This window comes from Equus quagga, chromosome 3, assembly GCF_021613505.1.
Source record: "Equus quagga isolate Etosha38 chromosome 3, UCLA_HA_Equagga_1.0, whole genome shotgun sequence".
Lineage (NCBI taxonomy): Eukaryota > Metazoa > Chordata > Mammalia > Perissodactyla > Equidae > Equus > Equus quagga.
In genome coordinates this window covers 103,608,611-103,622,382 of record NC_060269.1, presented here as the reverse complement: position 1 = coordinate 103,622,382, position 13,772 = coordinate 103,608,611, and the positions used below count along the sequence as shown (strand labels likewise).

The window sequence follows — 13,772 nt, the reverse complement described above, 5'->3', positions numbered from 1 at the left end:
AGATAGCAGAGGATGGGGCCATGAGGCAAAGAATGCAGGCAGCCTCTAGAAGCTAGACAAGGCAACAAAATATTCTCCCTTACAGCTTCCAGAGAAAATGCAGTCTTTGATTTTAGCCCCATAGGACACATTTAGTCATAAGACACATTACAGACTTTCAGAACTGTAGGAAAATAAATTTGTGTAGTTTAAGCCACTAAGTTTGTGGTAATTGTTATAGCAGCAATAGGAAAATTAACACACTAAGTTGCAGAGGTTCTCACTTTGAGTCTTTCAAAATGCCACACATTGTGGGTCCACCAGAATTCTATGCTTACGGGGCATCACAAAGCCAATACACAAATGGGGCTGTGAGGAATGGCAGATGCACTTATTGTGTGTATCTCCTCTGCTCCTGCTCATGCTGCATAATCCCATTGGACTTCACGCACAAAACACAAATTCAAAAATGAAGTTATTAAGAATTTCAAGACAGTGACAACAGAAGATTAAACCAAGCTTGGTGCCCTCCAAGTATACAGCCCTGTGCAAATGCTCGCCTGTGAAGCCAGTGTTGCTGAGATGGAATAGTCTCCAAAAGTAGAGCAAGTTGGTGGGAGCTGAGAAAAATATAGTACTAATTACAGTACTTGCCAGTACTCAAATCTGTTGAGCTTTTCTTTTTAACTCAAGTTTTAGATATTTTTTTGGACTAAAACAGGCTTTTCACTGTTTACAACGTTATTTCTGAGTTGCAAAACTTCCCTCTCCATGCTTTTTTCTGTTTTATCCTATTTTTGCCCTGTTTTCCCCCATTCAGTCTTGGCTGCCACAATCAGACAGACAGAAAGCACGAGGATACTTTTTTCCTGTATCTGTAGCGCAAACCTCAGAAGTAGAGAGTAACTGTTTCAGGTCTGTCAAATCAATCTGGCTTTTAGAAAAGAGGTTTCCAAGCCTTACTCTATTATTCTTCCAAACACACACACACTTGCACCGAATTTCCAGGTTTGAAGTCCAGAAATATGTACTTTTTAAAGCTCTATAATTGATTTTGACAATCACTGCTGTTGAGAAACTCTATCATTTCAAAGTTTCAGACAACCAAGAAGTAGAAGTAGAAAAGAAGCCAAGCTCAGTATCTCTGACAAGCATTTTGAACAGCTACCCAAATAGATAGGGAAGCCAACATAAGCCACATACGAGTTGGCATTCTAAGCTCTGGATATTTCTTTCTTCATAAGAAAGAAATTCTGTTTCCTCATGAGAAGTATTCAGGGGATGGGGGAATGGAGGTGGTTTTAAAAAATTAACAAAGTCTGAGGAAAAGGGAAAATTATCTTTGAAGACAGAAAATGAGCAAAGCCCTGAACCTAATTTAGTTAAAGAACCAAGAGAAAAGTTTCAGAAAGATTTATGGGAACTTCAACGTAATTTGGTACCACTAATGCAATAAAAGGTAGCCGACAAGGCTAGGGAATCTAAGGGAACAATAAAACAATAAAATGGAAGGACAGTTAAATGAGGAGACACAAAGACAACAAACTAAGATCTAAAGGGAGATAAATAAAATCAAAAGATGTTTCAAAGAAATGAAAATTGTAATAGCCAAACAAAAAATCTGCATAATACTTTTTAAAGGACACAACTGACAATGAAGAAATAAAATAACAATGATGTGAGGAAACATTATATATAGAGACAAAGAATCAGATTCTGCCTAGCAATTATGGGTATTTTCAAGAAAGAAGAATATTCATAATCAAAGTAACAACTGAAACATAATTGAAAAAATAAGGTAAACCAAGGAAAATGATAAAAAGAGACCATTTTTTAGAACTATTCAAGCAAACTTTTTTTAAGTAACACAATCAGGAAAAAAACTCTAAGCAAAGGCAGAGAAAACTAAATAGATTAACCTCTAAGGAATAAAAGCCAGGTAGACTCTGACATTTCTAAAATTACTTAATAGTAAAATAATGAACAGAAAATTTTCAGAGAAAGAATTGTGACCTAATGATTAGTTCTGGCCAAATGTCATTCATTTTTTAAAACAACAGGAAGACTCTCAGATATACAAGAACTCAAAAATATAACCCCTCTGTGCCCTTCATGATATTTTCCTAAAGATATCAAAATTAAGAGTTCAAGAATGAGAAAGTTAGGATATAAAGACACAAATGGTACACTTTGAGAATAGTTAAACAAAGACAAATTTAAACAACTGTTGGAGTAAAAAGTTGAACACAAAATCTCAAAAATAATCACTGAAAGAAGAGACATGAAAGGTAGCATGTATTTGGTTAAAAATGGCAAGTTTCATATTATACTAACATTGATGAGGACTACAGCTTTCAATTACTAGAGAAGGTAAAACTAAAGGAAACAGCCACATTTAATAAGACTAAGAAAATACAAAAGACAGATGAAGGATTTAAGATAAAATATTTGAACGTAGGACAAAAAGCTTATATTTCTCCACTACAATACTAAGATTCTCAAATTGAGTTAAAAGACATAATCTAAATACATGCTGCTTCCAAGAGACATACCTAAAATAACATGGCATTAAAATGTTTTAAAAAGATGGGCAAAGATTTATCAAATTGAGAACAAACTGTCTGTAACCACAAATTTAATAGGATCAAGAATTGACTGTCCTAAGTTAAAATGATTTTACTATTCCAGTAAATTCTTGCCCAGGAATATAAAGTTTTAAAAAACATTACTCTTTGTTTCATGAACTCCGTAAAATCCATTTATCCAAACAATAGGCTGTTCAACTTGCCTCCTTCTAAGGGCATTAGAGTGAACAGCCTTCTTCTCGGGAAAAGAGATTTCTTCAATGGGCAAACTCTGTTATCAAACAGCTGTTTGACTCATCAAGGCTTCAAAACTCTTATCTGGCCACGTCCACCAATCCTAAACTATAACATCAAAAGCTTTGCACAATCTACTCAGATTCCCGCACTGAAGACCACTTTAAACCAAACCACAGAACTCCTTACACATCCACCCATAGGTGAATTTCTCCTTACTGCAGTAACTACCAAACTCATCTTCACCTGAACACGGTGTCATTTGCGTGGTTTCTTCTGAGTTGGAGGTCAAGAAAATAACCTCAAAAAAGTTAACACCAATTATCAGGTAAACTAAATGATAATTAAAAGCAAAACTGGGTTTTTTTTAATACTGATAAAAAGATATAGCCCATAACAAAGATATAACAGTCAAAAATCTTTAAGTACTAAATCACATACTGTCAAATATTAATTAAGTTCAAACTGTTAAAAGAAGAAATTGACAGGAACAAACAGCTGTGGGAGAACTTAACTTTTGACAGATCAAGTAGTCAAAAAAGAAAGAAAGACAGGGCCGTCCTGCTGGTTGTGTAGTGGCTGAGTTCAGCATGCTCCACTTCAGTGGCCCAGGTTCACGGGTCCGGATCACAGGCACAGACCTACACCACTCATCAAGCCATGCTGTGGGGACGTCTCACATACAATATAGAGGAAGATGGGCACAGATGTTAGCTCAGGGCCAATCTTCCTCACACACACACACACAAAAAAGAAAGACAAATAGACAAATGCAAATAAAAAGAAAGTCAGAATGATAATAACAATACAAAATCAATTTTTAGGCAAAAAACAACACAAGTACTATTTCTTATAGAGAATTAGAATAATTCAACTAATAACTTAAAATACATAGCTATGGATTAAATCCTGTCACCTACAAAAGAAAATATCTCTCCAAGTGTATTTGGAACCAATGATTTAAAAAAAAAAAATACTGATAATATATCACTCCATAATAGAGAAATCTCAAATTCCTAAAGCAAATATTATTCAAACCACAGTCACTGGTCACAGTGCCATAGAGTGAGAAATTAATAATTTTAACTAATCAAAATGAAAATGTAAAGCATCAACCTACATAGCTATTGGCTTAACGAGCACATTAAAACAACAATTACACATCATGTAGGAAAAAATTAAAATACGGGAACTACTTATCAAAGCTTATGCATTTGTAGCCAAAGCTATTTTCATTGTAATAATGGCTTACTATTTTCCAGGAATGGTGCTAAGCTCATTGCACGCATTTTCTTATTTAATTTTAACATCTCTCTGAGAGAGGTATCATTACTATCTTTAATTTCTATACACAGAAACTGAGGCTTAGAAAGCGAATGCTGGTAAAATAATATTGAGTTTATATTCAGGAATCTATTAACATATCACAGAGATTAAAGTAGGAAAACCATATATGTAATCATTGCAATAGATGTCCAAAGTATGCACTTAAAATTCAGCATTTATTCCTGATTTTAAAAATTTAAAGCAACTGCATGAACTAGAAATAGTATTTTTTGTTAGCATTCTTAGATTATCTATCTAAAACCAAGAGCAATATCATACTTAAAAGTGAAACCCAAGGGAAGTATTTCCCGGAGTATATTTCATTAAAAAACTTTTTTGAAAAATATCAAGGATTCTGCACTCCCATAAGTTTGGAAAACTTGAATGTTATAAACCCTCCTTCTGCACGTCACAATTCATGGCCATATTTAAGTCCCTGGGAATTTCTGCCATTAAAGAAAAATAAACTTTGTTTACCCTTGTGTTTCTCCAACTTACTTGACCACAAAACACTTGTCACAATTAGCACCTATTAATATTCTATTGAGCACTTTGGGAAAGACATTCCTGCTAAACAAGGAAGCCAAACAAGGATGCCCATAATCATCACATTTAACAGCACTTTAGATCTGTGGCCCACAAAAAGAAATAAAATAGAAATGAGTCAGGTCATATAGTATGAATACTCTTGTTAAACATGAACATAAAAATGACTGGAAGAAGATACACCAAAATGATAACAGTAGTTATCTCTGTGTGATCAAATGACAGCTGATTTTGTTTCTTCCTTTGTATTTTCTGTATTCTCTACAATAATATGTAATACTTTATAACAAAAATATTATTTTATTAAAACAGCATTTTGAGACATTGTTCAAACATAGAAAGGTTTCCACAACTAATCACGAGAAGTAAAAATAGATATAGTTTATAAAATACTGAGAAAACCAATATTAAGCACATCTGAGGCTCTCAACCGAAACCTGTTCAATTGCTCTCTTATTTCAAGCTCCTTTTCTGTGTAAAAGTGAGAACAAAGAATTAGCAACAAAGAGAAGTTAATTACAAATAATAGAAGAAATCATCTGACACAAATAATCAAGAATTAATCCAAGTAGAAAAACAAAGGAAAGTCAGCTGGAAAAGAGCTAATATCTTAGCAAAGAACAAATCTAGATTAGTCAAATGATTTGAAATTTCTCAAAAAAAAAAAGAAAAAACATAAAAATATAATATCTGAAATGACAAAAAACAAAAGATGTGCCAAATTTGATGCCTAATATGTTTCTATCCTCATTCATTTTCACATCGTTTCTTTTTCCATTGCCAAATTGCATCTTTGTTGGCACTCCAGCTAGAAATACGCATTGATTCCTTTTCTCTGTATCAGTGTAGTAACTGGAGGCAGGGGTTGTCAATTCTAAAATTAATCGACTACAAATTATTTATTAAGAACTAAGTGACAAGCCAGAATGAAAGGTGGAGTAGAGTAGGAGGGATGGTTTGGTTTATAAAAGAAAATAACCAAGAACATAATCCTTGCTTTTAAAGAATTATAATTGACTTTCAGATAGAGAAAAAAAATTCCTTAAACAACTAGAAAAAAATACTAAAGAAACGTAAGTACCGCTAAAACCGGAAGTTAAAATGGGCATTTTTCTATCTCCATTTTATCTGAGACCCAAAAGATCTAGAGCTAAATAATAGATCGCAAATACTCCCACAATCCAAAAGAGGTCCTAGGTCAACTTTGTGAAAATTACAAGATATAGATGAAAAACAATTTTGCAACGCTTAGCACTTCAGCCTCCTAAAATGTACAAAAAGAATTCAAGTTAAAGTAGGAAGAAAGAACATAATTTCTTTGGAAAAACAAGTCCTATGGCATTTTCCCTCCAGCATCTCTCACCTGCATGGAGAAATGGAGAAAAGCCTTTGAGTACCTCTTGGAGAACCTGATATTTGTCCTCTGAAATTCAAGAAGACACAAGGGTTTCGTATTTGACACGTCTCTGAGAAACATTAAGGCAAAATCCTCTGCAATAATCCAGGCATGAGGTGCTACAGGAAATAGCTACTCCTGTTTTACAAAGAGAAAAAATTCACAAAGCATTCTTTTTTTCTGAGGAAGACTGGCCCTGAGCTAACATCCGTGCCCATCTTCTTCTACTTTATATGTGGGACGCCTACCACAGCATGGCGTGCCAAGTGGTGCCACGTCCACACCCAGGATCCGAACTGGCAAACCCCATGCCATGGAAGCAGAACGTGTGCACTTAACCACTGAGCCACCAGGCCAGCCCCATAAAGCATTCTTTTAATTTCACTCTACTGTTCTATCTCCATATCTATTCATCATTCAATCTTGACCTATCCTCTCCTCCTGTTCACCTGCTTCAGCTCGCCTTGCCCAAAGCTCTGCCTTTTCTATACCCTGGCTTTTGCCCAAATGTATTATATATGAACAGAAAGATTTCTCTTCTTTCATCCTCTATGCCAATTCCTGGCTGCCATTTTGCCTGCCCATCTAATCAAGATTGAACTTGTTTTCTATTATTTAAAAGTTGAAGGATATCATTTACATTCATCAAGTGGTTTTTCCAAGGTTTCTAACTGATACAAAGGACCTTTTCTATTGAAGGATACAAATATTTTTCCCCATACGAAATATGAAAATGGCTGATTCCAAACTGACTTCAAGATCTACCCCTCCATTGGAGCATAGTTCAAATAAAACTAGACCACATGTTAAAGAAAAAATTTAAATAGAAAGTGCCTTATCCTAGTCTCTTCATTTCAATTTCTCAAATAACCTTGTCTGTAAACATGAAAGGATAACACTCAGAAGATCGAAAATAAGTGTCCCCAAAATTCAAAGATAAGCAACTAGCTCATGTAAAACATACTCCTTATCCTTGTGGGTTTATTTTGCCCAGTGTCATGCCAAGAAGCAATCAGAAAGGAAGTGGGTCTAGCAAAATTTTACTTCAACCAGTTTACTTTAAGGGACTAAATTGAAGAATCAGTGACAATTGCAACTCCATCAAAATGGTAAATATAAATTAGCAATATATGTGCCAAAAACACAGATTGAGACGGCACACCAGTTTGTTTGCGGGGTTTTTTTGGTTTTGTTTTTTGGATTTTATTTTAACCACAAAGATCACATGATCTGTATTTCAGTTGCCAAACCAGTAACATGACTGTACAACAGAACTGCCAGAAAACTTTCATGACTGAATTTTGGCATCACACAGATTGTCACGTTAGACAATTGAAGCTTCACAAACTTCTGTTTTTCCCCAAATCCATGAACTGTGCCATTCTCTGTTATAAGCTCAAAGCCATGAATTTGATCCATTAGCTGTTCCAGAAACACAAACACCATACTTCACTGAAAAGGAGCGTATGCCAGAACATGCAGACATTTAACACACTCTAGCAGAACCGCCTACTCTACTCCTTTCGTCAAAGGTTCAAAACAATTTAAAAGCATTCTATGTATAGGAGATCAAAAGGATTTTTTAAAAAAATCGTTTTAACTACTTTTGCATTTACCATGAGAGATATAGGGGTAGGTTCATTCAAAAAAATAATTATTTAAAACACCTTAATCTATAAGGAGACTCAGTAAACCATAAAGGAAGCCCAGAGGCTACACGAGTAGGCAGAATAAGGGGGTGTAGACAGAATGGGGTGAAATGCCATAGGGACACAGTATCTTTTAGGAAAGGCTAGAAAGGACACAGTCATTTGGTGCCACCAAAAACCAGGCTGGAGTTAATGCTAATTCTGAGTTAAAGAGAGAGCTATCCGCTAACCTTGACCAGAGAACAGGAGGAGGACAGGAAAGGGAGGACATAGTACAGCCCAATTATACTGCTCTTTATAAACATTCAGGGACAGTGACAGCCAAAATTGTCAAGTAGATAAAAGAAGTCCTCACTATCCTGAGCCTCTCTATTCAGAGACCATGTTCCTCTTTTAAGAAATTGATCCCTTCCCCTTCCAAGTCTCTCAGTATCCTCAAATATCTCTACCCTTCTTGTTTTGGGGGGGGGGGATCGAATAAACTTATTAGTAGTGTGCTATCGACAAGATTAACACTATTATAACTTCTCTTAGTGATTACCAACTGCTTTCACTCACCCTGGCTGAATCCTTACCACAACTCAGGGAGAGTAGTGGAATCTCTGCCACACAGCGGAGGACTTAGTAAAGAACGGGTGAGTCATTTGCTAAGTGTTAGAGGTAGGAAGGGAGCCCTCGCTTTCTGATTTTCGAGCAGCACACTATTGTGTTTACATCACAGGCTTTAGAACTGGGCTCTCTAGATGTGAGTCCTGGTGCCACTCAGCTAGTTGTGTGATCGCAAGCAAGTCATTCAATATCTCTTAGCTTCAGTTTTTTCACATATAAAAACAAGCACAATTCGAGATCCTCCCTGATTGAATTGCTGTGCTTATTAACTAATGCATGTTACGTGCCTAGTATAATGCCTAGAATATATGAAGTACTCAGTAAGTGTTAGGTTTTACAGCCATTATTATTCCCTCTATAGTTTGCTACCTCTGGCTTAATCTCCTTGAATTTCTACAAAAAATGGAAACTTTATCTATGAAAACTGTCTCACTTGCAGCATCATCAGACAGAATAATAGTTGGTTTGGGCCTCTTTTTGCATTGTTTGTGTTTGCTTTGTACTTTTTTTTCTGGGATAAAGTAGGGGAAATGCAAGGAGCTAAAAGCTCTTCCAGTATCTCTGAAAGCTTAAGACGGAGACAAGAGCATAGATCTAGAAAAACCTCCATATACATAAATTTCTGTACATGAAAATTGAAACCAGCCTAGGTATTTTAGGCAGAAGGGAACTTAATGCAAGGAACCAGATGTTCACAGAATCATCAGAAGAGCTGGAGCGATGGGAGTATAATAACGACCAAATTCAAGAGCTCACTTCTAGAGCTGCAACCATGAGTCAGGAAGCTGCTGCTTCTACAACTACCAGATGACACTCATGAAGCTGCTGACTAAGCCCTGGAACCTAAGTCGGGCCATCCTGCCTCTACCGCTGCCTCTCAACACCCTTGAGTGGGTGAATGAGTCTGGCTGCCACTACTGCCTCTTGTCTAGAGATCTTACCTGCCTGCACTAACAGCACCAGGAAGAAGGCATCTGTCCCATGTTCGCAGTCCAAATTAGTGGGCTCTTACTAGCATCTAGAATGCTAGAAGCAAACGGGGCTTGGAGAGGTGATTTTAAGCTCTCCAGTCCTCATTGGTAGTTAGAAGAGGTTAGAAATTACATCCAGCATAGTCCCTCTCTTTGGCTTCTCCACATTCATACATATCATTTGATATGAGATTAAAATTCTAAATAACAGTAGTAAAAACATGTTTCCACCTCACATAATGCAAACATCAATCCTAGACACAAAAAAAGCTCACCTTTTCCTCAAAAGAAGAATCCAAAGACTTTCATTGGACTATCTCTGGCGGTTCCTTCTTCCTGTTATAGTTCAGTCACAGTCCAATTCTGGTATTTTGCCACCTGAGGACTAAACTATAAATTTAACTATAACCAGCACATTTTATATAAAGTAATAAAGGAACAGGTAGGGAAGGATGCTGATTAATATATTAATGGATATATACATAACTAGAGTCCTGTTTTGTGAAACTGGTTATAAGGTGTAACTGGGATTTATAACTTCCTTCCTCAACTACACATTCCATTTTCCTTTTGCCCTCAATCAGATCTTAGCTAGTATGTATTTTATGCCCGTTGAGGACATGAAAAGCTTCAATCTCGAGGTGTCGCAGCCATTGATGGCCCTGCCAGTAGTGGGTTGCAACAATCTTAACTAGCTTTTCTCCTTGGCAGGGGAGAATTTGAGGCACCGCAGAGGATACCCTGGGCTCCATACATATTTCTCCTTGCCCTCACAGTACAGCAACCACCAAATAAACTCATGATGGTCAGGATCACCCAGCTAACACAGTAATCCTTTTTTTGCCTGTTGGTTCATTGGCATGAGTCCAAAATGGCCAGGTGACCATCTCAATCTTTGGTTAAATGGAACCATTTCTTTTGTGAAAGTACATCCTTACTAAGACTTCTAAATCATCAGAGTTCAAGGTTTCCAGGATGTTTACTAGGTGCAAAATGCATGGACATCTTGGCTTTGGTCAGATAAAATCAATTTCAAGATGAGAATCTCAGGTCACAGGGTAATTTGTCTTCCATGATCTGTCATTCAGTCTCCACCAAGAACCAGTAGTAAGCCAGGAACTGTTTTGTAGGAGAATAGTTACTTGCAAAACAGGATATGAGTTAGTTTGGCTAACTTGGCTAGGCTATTGGGCTCAGTTATTCAAACAAATACTAATCTAGGCTTTGCTGTGGAGGTATTTTATAGATGTGGTTAACATCTATAATCAATTGACTTTTAAGTAAAGATTATCCTTAATAATATGGGTGGGCCTTATGCAATCAGTTGAAAGCCCTTTAGAGCAAAACTGAGGTTTCCATGAGGAAAAAGAAAATCTGCCTCAGGGTGATAGCATTAGCTCCTTGTCTGAGAGTTTCCAGCCTGTCAGCCTGCCCTGCAAACTTCAGACTTGCCAGTTCCAACAATCACTTCAGCCAATTCCTTGAATTCAATCCATCCATCCATCCATCCATCCTACTGGTTCTGCTTCTCCAGAGAACCCTGGCTGATGCAGAGGCCATGACTTTCTTTGAAATCCTAGGGTATTGGGACAGATTCTGTAAACAGAATCCATTTCTGCCATTTAGGACCCCTGGATGGGTAAGTACAAGGTCCAGTAAAAGAGATTCTGAGAGAGCTGACTGCATTATAGTCCAGAGCAGCTGAAGAATCATTTCCTGTTTCGGACCACACTTAAAACTGGCAACCTAAAATGATCACCCTATGGAGTAAATTGTGAAAGACAGTGAGAGAGATGACCTAGCCCTAAAGTAAGATGTGCATTCCTATACTTGTCAGGTTAACAGCAAACTGCTTTGGGTGCTCCCTGTTTGGGGAGAAACAGAGCAAAAGTACTTGCCAGAACTACAGCTGCATGCCAGGGACTGTGTTGATCTCTCTAGCAAAGAGACAATCGGTATTACCCCTAGATTAAAATAATCTTTCATTCTCTAAAACGCATGTCCTCCCATCTTTGGTGGTAGCACTGATCTCTGTGATTCTCTCCCCGAGAGATACAGCACTGCTTTTGATTTACTACTTTGAAAGGGAGGAGCAATTCCAATAGTCTTTACTTGGCTTTTAATACCAAAATAGTCCTTAATCCATTTGTCACCTGATCCTCAATAAGACTCACTCTGACCTGAAGACCACAGTGTTTTCTAGATCTCTAGGGATTATCATTATTTTAGAGTCACTGATCAATAATCCTTTAAAGAACTAGCTTTTTTTTCTTTTCTCAAGTGTTCAAGCGTCAGGCAAATGGCAAATCACTTGGGGAAAGCTAGGAAAAAAATTTGCTGAACACACTTACAAAAGCATTGCAGGTACTTCTTTAAAAGGAGCCATGAGTCAAGCAGTTGCAGGTGTGAGAACTCTCTCAAATTCGGGATTTGAATAAGGGGCCTTAACTACGTTATGTCAACTTAGCTTTCATTCACCAAATCCAAAGGTTTCTTTGTTTTAGTCATAAAGATTAAATAGGACCCTAATAGCCTGCCCATTTGATTTAACATGGAAACCGTGATCAGTTGGTTCCCACAAAAATCCCAGCAGTCAAATCATTCTGCTAAGTACCTTCACTCTGCTCCCTGTTGAATTGGCTTGTGTCCCCCACAAAATTCCTATTTGAAGCCCTAATCCCCAGTACCACAGAATGTGACTGTATTTGGAGATGGGGCCTTTCAAAGGTGATAAAGCTAAAATGAGGCCATTCGAGTGTACCCTAATCCAATATGACTGGTGTCCTTATAGAAAGAGGAAATTTAGACACACAGAGAGACACTAGAGATGTATGTAATGATTCTGCACCCAGTTCCAGTGTGTAGGTTTTTCCACACACCACCAAGCAATTCTCCAACACCAGCTGGGCATCCTACAATTCAACTTAATTCTGACACCACCTAGAGATAGCATCAGATTCCACAGGTTAAAGGCTGAGTCCCACAAGACTGCCCTCCACTTCAGATGCCAATCACAAATCCAGGTCACCTGTGCTTCTGACTGGACCAGCTGTAGATCAGAGATTCCAGTGATCCCCTCCTCAGGTTCTATTAATTTGCTAGATCGGCTCACAGAAGTCAGAAACATTTTACTTACTAGATTACCAGTTTATTATTAAAGGATATAGTTCAGGACAGGCAGTTGGAATTGACACATAGGGCAGGGGGGCATGGAGGAAGGGGCATGGAGCTTCCATGCTTTCTGTGCACCTCTGCCCTGAATCTCCATACCTTCACCAACCTGGAACCTCTCTGAACCCATGTTTTGGGGTTTTATAGAGGCTTCATTACATAGGCATGACTGATTAAATCATTTGCCCTTGGTGATGAATTCAACCTCCAGCCCCCTCCCCTCCTTGGTGGTCGGGAAGTGGGACTGAAGGTTGCAATACTTCAATCACATGGTTGGTTCCCCTGGCAACCAACCCCCATCCTGAGGTGCTTTCCAAAAGTCATGTTATTAACATAAACTCAGATGTGGTTGAAAGAGGTTTGTTATGAATATTAAAACACCTTTATCACTTCAGAAATTTCAAAGGATTTACGAGTTCTGTGCCAGAAACAGGGATTAAGACCAAATATATATTTATTATAAATCAATATCACACACATGCACAGAGGGAAGGCCACATGAAGACACTGTGAGAAAGTGGCCATCTGCAAGGCAAGGGGAGAGGCCTCAGGAAAAAGCAAACTGACTGATACCTGGGCCTTAGACTGCTGGCCTCCAGAACGGTGAGAAAAAAATTTGTTGTTTAGCCACCCAGTTTGAGGTATTGTGTTATGACAGCTCTAGTTAACTAATACATCCTCTAATGCACTTTTTAAGAATGCTGCTGCTCCTTTTACCAATGTTTTTCTCAACGCCTTTGTGAAAGGAACTTCCTCTGAGCCCTTTCAGAAGACACAGGAGGAAGGGATATGATATGCGACATAAAATAAATATATGTCAATATTCTCATCACCCTAAGTTTTTGTATTCCTTCTTCCACAGAATATCTGGCAAGTCAACTTTATTTGACATTAACCAGCACTGAGTTCAAGTTTTAGTGAATAAACCAAGTAAAAGATAAGGGTTAACTTGTCAAAAGCTAGATCCTGGCAGCAGAATGGCCTCCTATAGAACTCCACAGAAAATAGCTATGGTCAAGCACAGAAGGCTGTCAATTCAGGTAAAATACTAAGTTGGTACTTAAGACCATTGGCCCACCCCATTTACTGCGGCAATTTTGAGGCTTAGTCCTCAACCCCTTGATCACACCAAGGGAAGAGCTGGTGATCCTCGGCAGCTGAATGCCACAGTAGCAAATGATGGACATTTCAAATTGTTAGAACAATTCCTATCACCTTAAGCTGGCACACTCAATTCAGAATCTCTTGCAATTATACCCATATCCTCAAATTTAGCTCAACATAAAGATATTTCCTCCTCTCTGGC

The 13,772-nt window shown here is 37.7% G+C and overlaps 1 non-coding gene across 1 annotated transcript; it reads right to left on the bottom strand.

Moving 5' to 3' along the window:
* Positions 1-779: 779 nt before the first annotated feature.
* On the bottom strand, positions 780-908 carry LOC124237715 (small nucleolar RNA SNORA31). The gene has a single exon (XR_006888098.1). It is a non-coding gene; the product is annotated as a small nucleolar RNA SNORA31 (small nucleolar RNA).
* Positions 909-13,772: the final 12,864 nt, after the last annotated feature.